Source organism: Delphinapterus leucas, chromosome 13, assembly GCF_059928025.1.
Source record: "Delphinapterus leucas isolate spDelLeu-1000000601 "Yukka" chromosome 13, BTC_Dleu_Yukka2, whole genome shotgun sequence".
In the NCBI taxonomy this organism is placed as follows: domain Eukaryota; kingdom Metazoa; phylum Chordata; class Mammalia; order Artiodactyla; family Monodontidae; genus Delphinapterus; species Delphinapterus leucas.
This window is the reverse complement of record NC_143141.1, coordinates 5,557,414-5,572,326: the sequence shown is the minus strand read 5'-3', so window position 1 is coordinate 5,572,326 and position 14,913 is coordinate 5,557,414.

Here is a 14,913-nt window from a genome sequence, read left to right as displayed (position 1 = left end):
CCTAAATGCCCATCGACAGATGAATGGATAAAGAAGTTGTGGTACATATATACCATGGAATATTACTCAGCCATAGAAAGGAACGAAATTTAGTCATTTGTGGAGCCGTGGATGTATCTACAGACTGTCATACAGAGTGAAGTCAGAAAGAGAAAAACAAATATCGTATATTAACGCATGTATGTGGAACCTAAAAAAATGGTACATAGGCACCAGTTTGCAGGTCAGAAGTTGAGACACAGCTGTAGAGAACAAACATATGGACACCAAGGGGGGAAAACTGCGGGGAGGTGGGGATGGTGGTGGGCTGAATTGGGCGATTGGGATTGACATGTATACACTGATGTGTATAAAATTGATGACAAATAAGAACCTGCAGTATAAAAGAACAAACAAAAAACAGCTTGAATTTTACATCTGCTTTTGCATTTGATCTGGTATATTTCCACACATCATGTATCCTCTGGAAAACCCTGCTGTACACTTACGAGGTGAGAGTAAAAAAGGAAAATATCGTCTTAGTATTACCACAACAATACTTTTGATCTCAGGCACCTCCTGAAGGTACCTATCTCCATGGGGTTCTGGACCACTCTTCCCAAACTGTTTACGTGTAGGATAAAAGAAGCAAAGGAGTTATCACCATTGGATAAAGCAAAACTTTCCATGTGTTTAACCAGTACTGGCTGTTTAACCTAGTGTTTAAACAGTTTAACAGCCAGACTGCAGAACTGAGGTGGGTGGGATGGCCAAAACCTCCAAGCACTGAACTGGGAGTCAGTTCCAGTTCATGTGCTTTTTCAAAGTAGTTGTTGTTCAGTGTTTTTGTGTGCCATTGTTAACCAGTGGGAGAAGAAAGTTGAGCCGTATCCCTGGGGAAGAACCAAAGAATTTGAGAGATAAAAATGACCTTTAAAAATAATCTAGTTGTAACATTTTAGACTTTTCAGAATTAAAAAGTACCTGAGAGGTCATCTAATCCAATCCTTACGCTTTATAATAATTATTAGTAGTACCTGTGATGTACAGCCTAAGTGCTTTACATACAGTCAGCCTCTCTTTCTCGCGTTACTTTGATCTTTACTGTTTCTTTTTAATGTTTTTTATAGTAGACAATGTCAAATATGTACCCCATCCACCTAGTACTACCCCTACTCACTCCAGCCTCCTCCCTAGATTATTGGATGCAAATTCTAGACATTTTATATCTACAAACATATCCATATACATCTCTAAAAGATAAGGGCTTTGAATAAATAACCATAATTCCATTCTTACACTTAAAAATTTAACAATAATGCTTTAATAGCATCAAAACCCAGTGAGTGTTTGCATTTCCCCAATTGTGTCATACATACATATATTATTTTCTAGTGTGTTTGAATTGGGATGCAAATAAATTTGTACAGTACAGTTGGTTGCTTTATCTTTTAAGACTGTCCATCTCTTTCTCTTTTTTCTTTCGTAATTTTTTCTTGTAAAAACTGAGTCATTTGTCTTGTCGAGTTTCCTTGAGTCTGAACTTTGCTGATCACATCTCTAGTGCCTTTTAGCATGTTCCTTTCCCTTCTGCATTTCCTTTAAATTGGTACTTAAGTTTAGAAGTTTGCTCACACTTCTTCAAGAGTGGTAAGTACTTCTATCAGGAGGTACTGACTCTCTTTTTGTGATGTCAGTAGCTATTAATGATCTTTGCTTAGATCCAGTAAATCATAAAGAGCTGCAAAATAGCTAATCTGTTATTCTTTATTTATTAGATGGAATACTCCTATAAAGAGAAACTCTCCCTTATCTACTATGTGATTACCCAGTGGTATAGTTCATACAAGAAAGTCAGGATGAATGCTTGATTCTTTCTTCTGAGTCATCAATTTTCAGAATAGTGAACTGGTTCACTAGCATTCGCCAGTGGTGACCGGTTAGGGTTTTTTGTTTTGCTTTGTTTTTGGTATCATTATGAATGCCTATATTTAAACATTTTTTAATATGCTTCAATCCATTGCTGTTATCATTGTACATTATTCCTTACCTAGTAATTTCACATGTTTGTTCTTCTAATAGAGTAAGCTTGAAGATGAGGACACGTCTTAGTCAGCTTTGTGTCCCTGGTGCCTAGCACATGGCTTTCAATGTTTGTTAAGTGAAAAAAAAAAAAAAAGAATATAACCTCCCACAATTACGGGATGGATTTATGTGGTTAACATCAGGCTATGGTCATTAAAGTTTAAAGTCTCCCTTATGTTGGGAACAATTAAACCACACCAAGGATAAACAGTCTAGTAACATTAGGAAATTGGGCTGGGTGCCCTATGGACAATGTCAAGATATAATTTCCCTTAAAGGTAAGCATTGGTATAGAGCAGACTAAGTCAGATGACCTGGGGATATACTGAGCTGCACCGGACGGAAGTTCTTAAATTGTTACTTATGAACTTACCAGATATATTATTTGTAGATTTTTAAAATTTGTTTTACAAAATTGTTGTTTCTTGCATTACCAAATGCGTGGCTGAGACCTCGATAAAAATAATGACGACTAGGTGACTTGAAACAGTTGATCAGATATATAGTTCTATGTAAGGTCAGTGATTGTAATAGTGTAACTCTAGATATGAGAAGAAGAAACAAGAGGGACTTTTTTTCCTGAGCCATAACAGACTAGCAGGACAGGTGGTCCAGAGACTTTTAGCTACTGTTAATAAGGCCTAGTCCAGTAATAGCACATTGAGTGGCCTAGTAACAAAATCCTCACCTGATCTAGGAATGAACATTCCTAGCACCATGGCATGAAATGGTCATAAAATGCCTTCCAAACCATGGTCGAATTTATGACCATGAGGGGGCCCTGCCGACCAAAACTTGGCACTTGCCATCTGCCTCTGCAAGGATTAAGTCACAAGCCACTGCAGTTGCTGACCTTCAACACACCCTGAAGGGAGTTCAGGGTGGAGATCAGCAATGAGGCACTCCGTGTTCTGAGAAAAACTGGCAGGACAGGTCTTCAGATGAGATATTCTCAGGAGAAGCTTTCATGAGCCCAAATTCTTGCATCTCCTCATATCTAGAAAAGCACTATAAATCATTAATGGTGACACCTGCTTTGTCCATTAAGGAGAGAAATGTATTGTACAGTCAAAATGGAGTAGCTGTGGTTCAGACATCCAAGGTAAAACTGGGTGGCCATTGTGGATGTCATTTCATATACAATTCTGTATTGCCAAGAACTTGAATTCCCTGAGTTGTGTCAGACTCAAACACCACCAGCCATTCTGAAAGCAGTGTCTGCTGGTGGGTTCCTCGGTCAAGTTCATGATTAACCTCTCTATCCAAAACATTACTCCTTTTTGTTGTTGTTCTACATCTGTCCCTCCTCAGGATTAAGGAGTATCAAGAAAAGGGGGGATGGAACCAATCAGAACCCTGCAGGCCACCCTCTCCCCACAGTACAAAGGCCCCTCCATGTCACCTGCTTCTTGTTTATAGAAAAGCTGAGTCTCAAAAGAGCAGGCCGAAGCCACTAATGATTAGGAAAACTGGGACACAGACTCAGTGTCTGATACACGTTCCCGAGTTGTTTTATAGATACTGTAACTGCCACCAGAGGGAAAAAGCCAACTGCATGATGACCAGACTGCAGCCATGACACAAGCTGCTCCATCTTGAGCAGTACTGAGTCTATCGCTAGCACAATTCCAAGAACTGGCCTTAAGACAACGGGATTAACACTATTGCTCATAATCTATATATTTGTGGGCGTCTGAGTCATTGCAGCTTGTTCTGCCCATATATGTAAGTGGGCAACTACAGCTGTCAGCAAAGAGATGCTACAAACCCACATCGACATCTTCCAGTCTAAGAATACGGCGCCCTACGTCAGCAGGAAGAAGTTAAAGATGGACCTTCATCCATAATCTCATAGAGATGGAATGAGGTTCTGACAAAGGGGATTTGCAAGCAGCTTTCGGCAGGAAAGCTCTCTCTGCAGGAGGCACCCTGCCTTGTTACTATCCTTAAACCAAGTGCCCCCATGCTCTACTAGTCTCTAGCCCTAGCACATATTTCAAATATTTGATCACACAATATCTTGCCTAATCTATTGGTTCTTTCTGTAAATCAACGTAGAAAAGTAACAGATGACCAGATCTCTTCCCTAGCTCTCCCTTCAGTAATCATGAACAAACTGTGAAAAAGAAAGTATCTAAGGAAAAATCACCAGATGTCGACAAGACTGTACGCAACCCTACACACAGTCTGTGCTTTTCGTAGACCTCAGGGGGATAGAGCTATGACTCCTTTGCAAAGGTTTTCATGAGCACCATCTGTAGGCTTAAAGCATGTTTTGGTGGGACTCCAACGTCAAGCTGTTCTGGTGGAAAAACTTTAAGGTGGGGGCTTCCCTGGTGGTGCAGTGGTTGAGAATCTGCCTGCTAATGCAGGGGACACGGGTTCGAGCCCTGATCTGGGAAGATCCCACAGGCCGCGGAGCAACTGGGCCCATGAGCCACAACTACTGAGCCTGCGCGCCTGGAGCCTGTGCTCCGAGCAAAAGAGGCCGGGACAGTGAGAGGCCCGTGCACCGCGATGAAGAGTGGCCCCTGCTCGCTGCAACTAGAGAAAGCCCTTGTACAGAAACAAAGACCCAACACAGCCAAAAATAAATAAATAAACAAATGTGGAGTTTTAAAAAAAACACAACTTTAAGGTGAGGTCTATCAGAAAGTTAATCAGGGGGCTTCCCTGGTGGCGCAGTGGTTGAGAGTCCACCTTCTGTTGCAGGGGACACGGGTTCGTGCCCCGGTCCGGGAGGATCCCACATACCGTGGAGCGGCTGGGCCCGTGAGCTATGGCCGCTGAGCCCGCGCGTCCAGAGCCTGTGTTCCACAACGGGAGAGGCCACAGCAGTGAGAGGCCCGCGTACAGCAAAAAAAAAAAAAAAAAAAAAAGTTAATCAGGGACTTCCCTGGCGGCCCAGTGGTTAAAACCTCACCTTCCAATGCAAGGGGTGCAGGTTCAATCCCTGGTTGGGGAGCTAAGATCCCACATGCCTCGTGGCCAAAAAACCAAAATATAAAACAGAAGAAATATTGTGACAAATTCAATAAAGTCTTTAAAAATGGTCCACATTAAAAAAAATCTTAAAACAAAAAGAGAAAAGTTAATCAGCTCATTCCCCACTGTCATTTTTTCCCAGGGCTCCTTTGGGGAATTAGGCACCTCATGTCCAAGGGAGCCCCTGGACTCCCTGTTCATTCAGCAGAGGGTTATTCGAAGCTTTCTACCATGCGAGAAGCTCTCATCTTTTGTTGTTTTTCCTCTTATGTTTTAGCCTAGGGCAACCTGATTTCCAATGTTATTTCTCCCGATGGTGAGCGCATTGTTTCTTCCCCAATAGTGGCTTACCTCTCTTCGGGTTACTTGCCTTCCGGGAATCCAATGTCACTGCCAAAAGAGTGAAGTTTTTGTTTTGTATATTTTTCTTCTGTGTCTGCTCTCTGTTGAACACTTAAAAGGAACATTTACCAATTGAGAAAGTGCATTAGGTTCATTCCAAATGCACTAAATTTTGCAACTTTTCTCCCAGTATCTGAGGCACTTTGCACCCCTTCCACAGAAAAGGTCAAATTTACCATTCTAATATTTTCAGGGACCTCAAGATCTGCATTAGTATAATGTCTGTAGGCCTGATAAAGATTTTCCAAAAATTCGAAAATGTCTGTTTTTTTAATTTCTTGACTTTTGTTCAAACTCTTTTGCCTTGGTTTCCCTTTTCAAAAACCTGCCGCCATGCACTTCTGGGAGTACTCTAATAAGGGCATTCGTCCTTTATTGGGGTCCCAACTCGGTTTACCTGTGCGCGCTGCTAAGTGGGCTTCAGGTGTAGAAGATCCTCCCTGTAAGGAGGGTTTCGATCTTTCCAATTAAACAAGTCTGAGAAACCCAGCCAGCTGGTCATTTGCATTTAGGCCCCCTATGAGATGACAGCATAAAGTACACTATCCTGCCCCGGGAGTGACTCTTGGCTCAAATCGGGTGCCCTGTTGAGTCTTAGAAACAGATACCAGACCAAATCCCTGTGCTCCAGGAACTAACACAGGATTTTCTAATTATTCCCTATAAGGGCGGACAGTTATGAGCCCCAGTGTCAGGAGCTGGAGAGACATGGAAGGCAGTGGAGGGGGTGGGTATAGTGGAATGATGGCTGGAGTGGCAGGGACAGCTAGCTCAGCTGGAGGAGTTAAGGTTTGAAGCAATATATCACTCTCATTACCTTCCTTTTCTTATTTTCCCTGATGTAATAGCAGAAATGCTTGTACGTAAAGAATTTCATCATTCTTCCCCGCTTCTTCACAGAATAGCCACCAGAAAACCATAAATAGCAATTGATCATCTCTAACCATTAAAAGGAGTCTTTTTGCCTGGGCATCAATCAACCTGGCTGATTTCTGGACTGGGGCTTTTGGTGATTTTAGGAACCAAGTGGAACCTTTCTCTTCTCCCTGGGAATGTCCTACAGCCAGGTCTTTTTTTACTTCTATTCCTTTTCTCTGTTTGACATCTGTAAAAGTTTTAAATATCACAAAATTGATTCAGCAATAAACGTGGAAACAGTACAGACAAAATGAAAAGTTAGAACACACCCTCACACCATACACAAGAATAAACTCAAAATGGCTTAACTATTTAAATGAGACATGACACCATAAAACTCCTAGAAGAGAACATAAGTAAACACTGTCAAACATAAATTGTACCAATGTTTTCTTAGGTCAGTCTCCCAAGGCAATAGAAATAAAAGCAAAAATAAACAAATGGGAACTAATTAAACTTGTAAACTTTTGCACAGCCAAGGAAACCATAAACATAATGGAAAGAACTTAAGGAATGGGAAAAAACATTTGCAAATGATGTAACCGAGAAGAGATTAATTTCCAAAATACACAAACAGCTCATACAACTCAATATCAAAAGAAAAACCCAATCATAAAATGGGCAGACGACCTAAAAGACCTTTCTTTAAAGAATACATACATACAGATGGCCAATAGGCACATGAAAAGATACTCAACATCGCTTACTTTTAGAGAGATACAAATCAAAACTGCAATGATGTACCACCTCAATCTGTTCAGAATGGCCGTCATTAAAACATCTACAAATAACAAATGCTGGAGAGGTTGTAGAGAAAATGGAACCCTCTTACACTGTTGGTGGGAACATAAATTGGTGTAGCCAATATGGAGAACAGTATGGAGGTTCCTCAAAAAACTAAAAATAGAGTTGCCATATGATCCAGCAATCCCACTCCTGGGCATATTATCCGGACAAAACTCTAATTCAGACAGATACATGCACCCCAATGTTCACAGCAGCAGTATTCACAATAGCCAAGACATGGACACAATCTAAATGTCCATCAACAAATGAATGGATAAAGAAGACGTGGTACATATATATAATGGAATATTACTCAGCCATAAAAATGAATGAAATGCCATTTGCAGCAACATGGATTGAACTAGAGATCATATTAAGGGAAGTAAGTCAGATAGAGAAAGACAACGTGTGATATCACTCATTTGTAGAATACAAAATATGACTCAAATGAGCCTATCTATGAAACAGGAGAACTCACAGCTGTAGAGAACAGACGTGTGGTTGCCAAGGGATAGGGAGGTGGGGGAGGGATGGATTGGGAGTTTGGGAGTAGCAGGTGGAAACTATTATATATGGGTTGGATAAACAACAAGGTCCTACTGTAGAGCACAGGGGACTAAATTCAATATCCTGTAATAAGCCATAATGGAATGGATTATGAAAAAGAACATATATATATGTACACACACATATGTATAACTGAAACACTTTGCTGTACAGTAGAAATTAACACAACATTGTAAATCTACGATGCTTCAATAAAATACATTTTAAAAAAAACCAAAGAAGCAAATGAACTGGTTCACAAATTGGGTAAAAGCCCAGCAACTCTTATCTTCTCTCCAACAGGGTGCCCCACTCAAATACAAAAACAACTAGCTTATTCCGCAGAATAAAAGCCCCACACGGAGAGGTTTCTGGCTGTACACACCAGAGCAACTTACCCTACTGCGTGCAGTCCTTCGGCTCCCAAATATTGATTCCTTGCTCCAATTGCCAAGCGCTGGGGCGGCCAGAATGTTGAAGGGAAGATCCTCGGACAAGCGGTCCCGGCAGCGGCCAGGACCTTACCCCAAAATTCCCAGGCTGGGATCAGCTAGCCAGGAGCAGCGAGGCTCCTGGCGGGTTTCATCAAAATCAGTTGCCAGGGCTTCCCTGTTGGCGCAGTTGAGAGTCCACCTGCCGATGCAGGGGACACGGGTTTATGTCCCGGTCCGGTAGGATCCCACATGCCGCGGAGCGGCTGGGCCCGTGAGCCATGGCCGCTGAGCCTGCGCGTCCGGAGCCTGTGTTCTGCAACGGGAGAAGCCACAACAGTGAGAGGCCTGCGTACCGCAGAAAAAAGAAAAGGAAAAATCTGTTGCCAAGTCCAAACCTTACTACTCACCACGTGACAGGCCAATAAATCGAAAGTCGAGCTGTTGGGGCAAGAACTAGGGACTTTATTCGGAAAGCCAGCACACCGAGAAGACGGCAGACTCCCACCTCTCAAAGAACCACCTTGCCTGAGTTAGAATTCACGCTTCTTTTATACTCAAAGGGCGGGAGTAAAGTCAAACACTTCCTGGGTCAGGTGAGCTCCAGAGGGGAGGTGTTAACCTCTCCTGTCCTGCAGGCATTCACAGGTGGGCCTGGTCAGGATGTCTCCTGAGAGCTGAACAGAGATATTTTTAGCTTGATGATCATTACCTGGGATCATTAGCTTAATGATCATTACCTGGGAGGCAGTGTTCCCAGAGATGGGCCATTATGTATAATTAACGCTTACAGGCAACACCTTTTTAGTGATTAACTTAGAATACAAAGGTTTTTCCCTATGACAGAAAGTCTATGTCCAATATCTGAGATAGAATCTCAGAATATATTTTCTTAATTTTACCTCTTGATCAGTACAAGTAAAAGAGTAAATTCGTTTAATCCAGAATGAATCTTTTTCAAATTCTGGGGATTGGGGAGTGGAGGGAGAGGAGGGCAGGTAGTCCTGGTGTCAGCTTCTAAAAATGATAATAGCTTCCATTTAATCCAAGTTTAGCAAGGCAGGATCTGGCTTGGTGTTTACGATACAGCTGGTTTCCCAAACATTAATTGAAGGGCTAAGTATAAATAGCATACAGTTAGAAAATCAGAGATTTCCATAAGCGAGTTTGTCAAAAGAAAACTTTTTCCCCTTTGAGGCAAGAATCTGTGAGTGTGGTGAGTTTGGCTTAATGTGGAGGCCACAGAGAGGGTAGCAGGTGGGAAAGAGAATGATCTGGGGGTGGAAGGGGGAAGTCCTTTCTTACTAAATTAAAACGCACAAGTGAATCATGATAATAGCAAGAATTCAAAAAACAGGGAAGAAATAGACAACCCCTGAAAAAATATACATGGGGAGATAGCTGGGAGGGACATTTTTGTCGTACTAACATTTATTTTGCAACTAAAGTATGCGCGTGTGTGTGTGTGTGTGTGTGTGTGTGTGTGTGCTGGTTTTAGGGAGGAGAGCTATAGGAAATAGATGACAATATTTAAAGTATTAATCTTTTAAACTGAAAACATGCTCATCTTAACATGCACGGCTCAGATGCCTTCTAGGGAAGGCTTGGCTGTTTAACGTTCATACATCCTGTACGTTCACCTTAAATCTGCTGCCCAAACACAAAGGCAGCAATCACTAAAAATTTCAGCTGTCAGACCAGTTGAGTCTGGACCACCTGAGTCATCAAGACTCACAGGATCCTGTTGACTTGCTCAGGGCTCAGCCAGTGGGGAGATTAATTTACTCAGAGTGAAAGTCAAGGAAGCTTGTTTTTCTCAGAACCTTTGACCTGAAAGTGATCCCACGTGTCAGGGTCTGGGATGCGCTGCACTGATACCAGTCTGCAATGTTCACTGATTTTCCTTTCATTAAACACATACTGGAATGAGATTTCTCGGACGTCTTCAGTGAGAGTGTATTGCATGTTTAACGTCCATGGTGTGAACCCATTTCTGCCTTTGCTCGCGTGGTGAATCGTGCCTGGCTGCCCAATTTTTCCCTCCTCAGCCATCTCACATCGCTTATCCCTCTTAGTCTGAGACAGATTCCTGCTTCCCATGTGCCTTCTAGTTGTGGACAGTAGCCGTTTAAGTACTTTATTGTTACATGATATTCCATAATCCTTCCTTCCACACTACACTTAATTGCTTCTGAAGTCTTATGTTTCCCCCAAGTGGATCCCAGCCTTTCCTCAAATTCTAAAATAGGGGAATATTTTTGCTCCCGAGTTGACTTTTGGATTGTTTTAAAAGTGCTATCTATGTGCCTAACATAATAGGCACTGAGAAAATTTCCAAGTTCAAAACAATCTAGTCATAGAGTGTAGTGTGGAGAGAAAGAAGCTCAGGAAACAAACTCGTACAATAGATGGTCTTAAATCCCTGACTGAAACATTTGGACTTTATTATCTGGAGTTGGTATATGTGCGCTCTTAGAGATTTTTAAATGGGAGAACACTAAGGTGTAAAGTCTTGATGGAGGGGTGGGTATTTTTATGAAGGCAAATTAGAAGGGAGTCAAGTGTCAGAGAGGTCTTAGAACGTTGGGACAGAAATCCCTCTGTGAGTTGACTGTATTAGGAACATTTTTCTTAAATAAATTGAAAATACTTTTTTGTATGATAGAAGCAATGTAGGTTTGAGAGAACACAGAAATTTCTGAAAAGTATAAGGAAGAAAAAACTAACAACTAGAGATAATTATTAACATTTTATTGTAGTTTTATGGATATAATTGAGATCATATAATATATGCAGTTTAACACCTTAACGTTTTAAACTTAGTAAAAATATTTGCCCACATTATTATTATTTAAAATATGATCTATGAAGGATCATTCATTTTATCAAGTGGATGCTCTATACTTTAGCTTTCCTGCTTTGGTTGTACATCTAGATTATTTCCAGTTTGTAGCTATCAGGGGTCAAAATGAAGTAGTCATCTTTACCCAAACATCTCTGTCCACTTCCCTGGTGATTAGCTCAGCATAGATTCTTAGGATCAATGGGCCAGAGGGCAATGGACCTTTAAGTTCTTCACTAATTGTGTTCTGTAGAGACATTTGCTTTGCTTTCCCATAGGAAGCATGTGACACTGAAAATAGTCATTTAAAAATCTTTGTGAACTTGATAGACACAAAGGATATCACTGTAATAAATATGGTTGAAAGGTTCAGTGAACATTCACTGTACCTGTGGGGGGCAGCCCTTGCCCCCAAATTTGTTACAATTCTCAGCTAGTTAGCAAGAGGGCTGAGAAGGGAGCCCAGATGTTCTGCCTCCCAGATAAATGACCTCTTTAACCAACCATCTTTTACCAGATGACACTGACTAAGGATAAATGTAAGACCCTTCACTTGCAATAAGGAACATGCCTAAACCCTGGTGGAAAAAATATGCTTAGTGGTTACAAAAGTGAAAAAAATAACATTTAGGATGTTGGTGTGCAGTAACCCCAGAATGAATGAATGAGCAAAACCAAAGCAAAACAAACATGTACAAGCCCAACCAGACCACCATCTCTTCTAATGTGTGTTGTTAACACAAGCCTAACACTTAGAATGTCAGGGATGAAGGTCCCATGTCCTCCATGTTTGAGAGGTCAGCAGCTTAGTCGACTTGCAGGCTGTTGGAGGCCCTGATTTCAGGTACTAGGTCTGGAGAGATCAGTGGTTGCAGGAGTTCTGGCAACATTGCATGTGTGGCAACGTGGAAGACTGCATTCTTCTTTCTATGGATCCGAAGGATGGAACAAGAATCCCTACATGGCTGAGGTTTCCTCTTCCTGTTAGGAAGGAGGGATTGGCTGGCAGGCCTACAATTTGGAATAGGCTGCCTTGGAGGGAATGAGTTCCCTCAAGCCTGATCTGAATAAACTCTTGGCAAGAATATGAAGATATCTGAACACTGGGTGTGAGATTAAGATGGGTGACTTGCGGGCGGGATGTCTCTAGAGGGATGCTGTCCAGAGCCAAGTAGACCGGTGCTGGCTGGGTTGGGGGTTGCGATTATGGCCGTTTTGTGTGTGTGTTTGTGTGTGTGTGTGTGTGTGCGTGCACACACGTAAGCTGTGAGGCCTGAAAAGTGTTAATTATTGCCCCATGTGTAGGAGGGTGCTCATTACTCTGCTCAAGTGATAGCCAAACCTTAGGTTCTATTCCAACCCTGTGATGTCGTGATTCTCTGAATTTGATTTAAGATAGGCTGACGTGAAGAAGGAACAGAGAGACCCTCTAATGTATCCCAAATGGGTCTCCATATGTGCATGTCCACTGACATCGGCCTACACCTGCCACATCACCTCATTCTTACTGGGAAACTAACTGCAGGTTATGTTCAGTGGGAAATGATCAGCAGTTAGTTAGAACTAATAATATTACTATGCATTATATTATATATACATTCGTATATGAAATCTTTAATAAAATGTATTGCCCTGCTACTCTTCTGAATGTACATCACATCCTTGTCTGAAGATCAAATCAACTGAGGGTAAAATTCAACTAGTTCGAACTGAGCAATGCATCCGTTGCACTCAGAGCATTGCTTCACACCTGCTCTCAGGATGAGGTAATGAATTGGTAGAGGAATTGTTTCGGCTCATAAAAAAAAAGAAACAATTGAAAGAGTCCATTACCTATGGCTTGTGACTAATGGCATGAATATCTAAGGATATTCTCACTGCAAAGCTATCTGCAATATTAAATACTGTGGCAAGGAAGAATTAGTCATAACATTATGGTAACAAACTCTGTGCTCATCAAGTTTCTATTATTGTCAGGCACTCTGCAAAAGAGGATTTACAAATGTCACCTCTGAAAAGTGGGTCTAATCATCGCTATTTTACAGAAAAAGGGTGCTGCTGGGTTTGAGCTCCCTGTCAGGGAGAGAACAATGAGGTACACCTGTGCTTCACTTTGAAGGTAAACACATGAAACATCAGAGGTAGAATTTAATGAGTTCTCTACAAATTGATGAGAGGAAGACAAACAACCAGGTGGGTAAAATGGGAAAAACATGAGAAGTTATTCCACAGAGGACACAGGATGAACACAGGCAAAGATGTTCCACCTTCTTAGTAATTAGAGAATTGTAAAATAAATGCACACAATAGCTTTCCCATCATTGGACTGGCAAAAGCTGGCAAAATATAAAAGTCTGACATACCAAATATTGGCAAGAACATGAAGCAATGACATACTTATCCTCCAAAGAATACCAAATGTGGAGAAAATCAGGGTTTCCTAGTATAGCTGAAGATGCCCCTACCCAGTGATCCTGCATTTTCACTCAGTGGACAATCTCTCAAAAACCCACACAAGGGCTTCCCTGGTGGCGCAGTGGTTGGGAGTCCGCCTGCCGATGCAGGGGACACGGGTTCATGACCCGGTCCGGGAAGATCCCACATGCCGCAGAGAGGCTAGGCCCGTGAGCTATGGCCGCTGAGCCTGCGCGTCCGGAGCCTGTGCTCCGCAACGGGAGAGGCCACAACAGTGAGAGGCCCGCGTACCGCAAAACAAACAAACAAACAAAAAACCCCACACAAGAGGACATTACAAAAATCTTCACAGCAGCACTATTTTTAAAGCAAAACATAAATTTGATATTTAAATATCCAACTTAAATATCCAAAGGAGATAGATACATAAATTGTGGAATATTCATACAATAGAATACAATATAGTAGTTACCTTGAGTGAACTAGAATTACACTTCTCAAAATATTTGAATGTCACAAATATAATATTGAATGAAATAAAACGTTGCATAAGTATATAGTACTTTTTATATAAACACTAAAAAACCCTACACAACAATAGATTGCTTAAGGAATACACACACACACACACATACACACACACACGTCAGAATGATAAACAAGTTTAGGTTGGTGAGTCTGGAGGGTGGGAGAGACGTACACAGGAAACTTGGTAATTATGATTTCTGAGGCTGGGTCTTGCTTATATGACTTATGACTTATTGAATTATTTAGCTGTTAACTATTGCTGACGCCCATTTAAATAGAAAATTTAAAAAGTGAAAATCAGAGAGGAAGAATAAAGTGAATGAATTGAGGAAGTTTCGGCATAAAGCAGCATTTCTCGTCGCCATAACAAAGCAAACCTGTTTGGATTCCTTCCTTCCCCTTTCTCATTAGCAAACAATGTTCTCCAGTTTCTCTGATTTTTCAGGGTAGTTGGGAACCTGCAGTAAAGGTTTTGATTTTCTATTGTTTTTAATTGCAAAGGTTGCAATCCCCAAGTCAGTTCTGCCCTCAGAGCCAAGCGGTTCATTCCGCCAGCACCAGGAAACACATTTGGTACAGAAACCATCTCTGGAAGTGCAAGTTTCACGTCCTTAGCCTCACCGACAAAGTGAAGTGTCAGCCATGTCCCATCAGAGGGAGGCATGCAGGAGGGCTGGGACGCCCGTCTTAACTTCCTAAGCTTTGGAGCAACTATACTGATTGGACTTGGCATGCAAGTTGATCCTCAAACTATACAAAACAGGATAGGACACAGATTCCTCTATTTATAAGGTAGAAACTGAACAAGATAACAAAAAAGATTTAGAAATAACTTTCAACACTGCTTATAACAATAGTTCTGTATGCGAGTCACTTGATATCTTTTATAGTAATGCTAGTTTGGGGGCATAAACCTTGCAAAATGTATCAGTACAGAGGAACCTCACTTAATGCTGATACCAGGGGAAAAGTAATAAAGATCTCCACTTCTGGCTT